Source organism: Bos mutus, chromosome 14 (genome assembly GCF_027580195.1).
Source record: "Bos mutus isolate GX-2022 chromosome 14, NWIPB_WYAK_1.1, whole genome shotgun sequence".
NCBI lineage: Eukaryota > Metazoa > Chordata > Mammalia > Artiodactyla > Bovidae > Bos > Bos mutus.
Window position 1 is genome coordinate 64,182,394 of NC_091630.1, and position 2,768 is coordinate 64,185,161.

Sequence of the window (2,768 nt, forward strand, 5' to 3'; positions counted from 1 at the left end):
TTTTGGTTAATTGAAATATAAATTTTTTGGTTAATTGAAATATAAATTTTTTGTCTTACATTTCCGGCTTCTTGCAATTAAAGTGTTGTGTGTAATGTATGTATGTCATTACTGATTCATACACCCCCCCCCCAGTTAGGTATTATTATTATTGTTATTATTTTACAAATATGAAAATAAAGGCCCAGGAAATTGATATCACTGTCCCAAAGCTGCACAATTAGCCAGTAAGGAGCAGATGTTGGATGACAGATTTTCTTACTTCCAAATCATTAGCTAGATGCTGTAACACTCAGCATGCAGCCTGGGGTGCTGCAATCCATGAGTTCCCAAAGAGTCAGACATAATTTAGTGACTGAATAATAACATATAACATTCAGAGAAAAATCTGCATTAGTTAACAACAATTCAATTGTTTATCAATATCTACGATATCCTGACATGAATCACAATAGTGATCTATTTATCAATTCTGACTTTACTGGGCCTTCACTGCTGTGTGCAGGCTTTCTCTAGTTGCAGTGAGCACAGGCTACTCTCTAGCTGTGGTGCATGGGCTTCTCATTGCAGCAGCTTCTCTCATTGAGAGGCATGGCTATAGGGAGCGTGGGCTTAGTAGCTGTGGCATTCAGGCTTAGTAGCCTCAAGGCATGTGAGATCTCCCAGGACCAGGGATTGAACCTGTGTCCTTTACATTGGCAGGCAGATTCTTAACCATTGGACCAACAGGCAAGTCCACACAATGGTGATTTTACACATATGACAATATGTATATCTTAGCTCATGATTATTTGCTTTATTTCTTATAGTTTATCCAGGACTTTTGGTTACTCATTCTTTTACTCAAGATGGGAAGTATAAATACAATGTCCAGGGAATGGAATAAAATTGAATAATCATAAAATTTTTTTTAATTTTTAAGAAATATTTTTAACCATGTATATAATACCATATTGGATTTGGGACAGAGAAATAAAAATCTGACTGAAATATATCCTTTGTCATTATTATACAAACCTGAAAGACTTGTAAAATTGATGGTTTTCTACTGATCTTAGTAGGTTTTCAAACATTAAGACAACTCACATGCTTTTTTTTTTTTTATCCAAAACATGTTTATTGGGGTGGTTTCCCATTCATCTTGATGCAGGATGCTTTTAGTGCTGCTTCCGTCTGAAGGAGCGTCCTTCTGTAAGCCTTCCTTTTCCTCCTGTAGGCCGGCAGAGGCCAGAACAGCAGCCAACACACTAAACTACTGTGGCTAAAGATGGTGGTGATTTTATAGCATCCTGGGCATTTTACATCCAAGAAATAGGGCTCTGTACCAGGCACTTCTTCTTGTGTTTCCTCTTCTCCTCTTCTGGAGAGGGATGAAGAAGATCCTTTGTGAGAGGCATGTTCTCGTGAGGAGGTCATCACTGCAGAAAAGGCCTCACATGCTTTACCATCTAAGAAAACCTGCCTAATGGATTTTTTTTTCCTTTACTATATGATATGTACAAACCATTTTTTTAAAATTATAGGATGAAAAAGTAAGAGACATTCTCAGTTTTATGATGAGCTCACACAAACAGAATAAGGGTTGTTTGTATATTTCTTCTTCTATTTGTATCATTTATTAAAATTTACCTGAGAGCCCTATGAATAGTCCAAGACCCAGTCTAATTCCACTGCCTCTGAAGTGTCCTCCCAAAGATCTCAGGTATTAGGTTTCAACAGTTAAGGATATTTGGAGACATAAAAATTCAAAGAAAATTCTTGTTATGAAAAAATATGGAGTGAGAAAAGTCTAGTTCATTTCTGATCTTATTGACTTGCCTTATAATTGATAGTTCTCACATTTATTCAAATTGGGCTTCCCCAGTGGCTCAGTGTAAAGAATCCACCTGCAATGCAGGAGATTTGGGTTTGACCCCAACTGAGCACTTAATACATGCCAAACATTCTGCTAAACACCAGTGGTGCAACAGTGTCACAGGTAATGGCAGAACAGGGGTAACACACATTAATGTGAAAAGGTACATTTTTTTAAATTTCAGGAATCCTCCATGTATGTTTCTATTTATGCAGAGATGCATAGTCATACAATTTAATGGTGTCACATTTTGTCCTCTGAAGTGGCCTTTTGGTTACATGAATGAAAGAAGATATGTACTAAGCTGCTAGTAAAGCTGTAAAGGAACATTTGCTCATTGGTCATAGGATTATTATGAAATTGTATCTATGATTTAATGTTAGAGAAAGTTCTCATGATGGTTGGGGTTCCCTGATTAAAAAGACACTGTAATGTGTAGCGAACTCCCCGTAAAGCAAGGGGTATGTATACTGGTGGCCTAAATTTAACTTAAAGGCCAAAGGCCAGAGCTGGAGATGGGCATGGCAACCCACTCCAGTATTCTTGCCTGGAGAATCCGATGGACAGAGGAGCCTGCTGGGCTACAGTCCATAAGGTGGCAAAGGGTCGGACACGACTAAGCAACTAACAATTCTCACTTTTTCAAGGGTCAGAGAGGTAAGGTCACTTTCAGCACACAATGTAATTGCATTTTTTTCTTTTTGGCCCCAACAAGTGGCATTCAGAATTTTAGTTTCTTGACCACGGATCAAACCATGCCCTGTGCAATGAAAGTACAGAGTCTTAACCACTAGACCACCAGGGAAGTCCCTGCAATTTCATTTTAAGATGCTGAGCAAGTGAGGGTGAAATAAGAGAGTGGTATGCCCACGATAATGATCTAGGACAACAGCTGTAACATAGCATCAATAAA

The 2,768-nt window shown here is 38.2% G+C and overlaps 1 pseudogene; it reads right to left on the reverse strand.

Moving 5' to 3' along the window:
- Positions 1 to 1,157: 1,157 nt before the first annotated feature.
- On the reverse strand, positions 1,158 to 1,397 carry LOC138990763 (small ribosomal subunit protein eS27-like; annotated as a pseudogene).
- Positions 1,398 to 2,768: the final 1,371 nt, after the last annotated feature.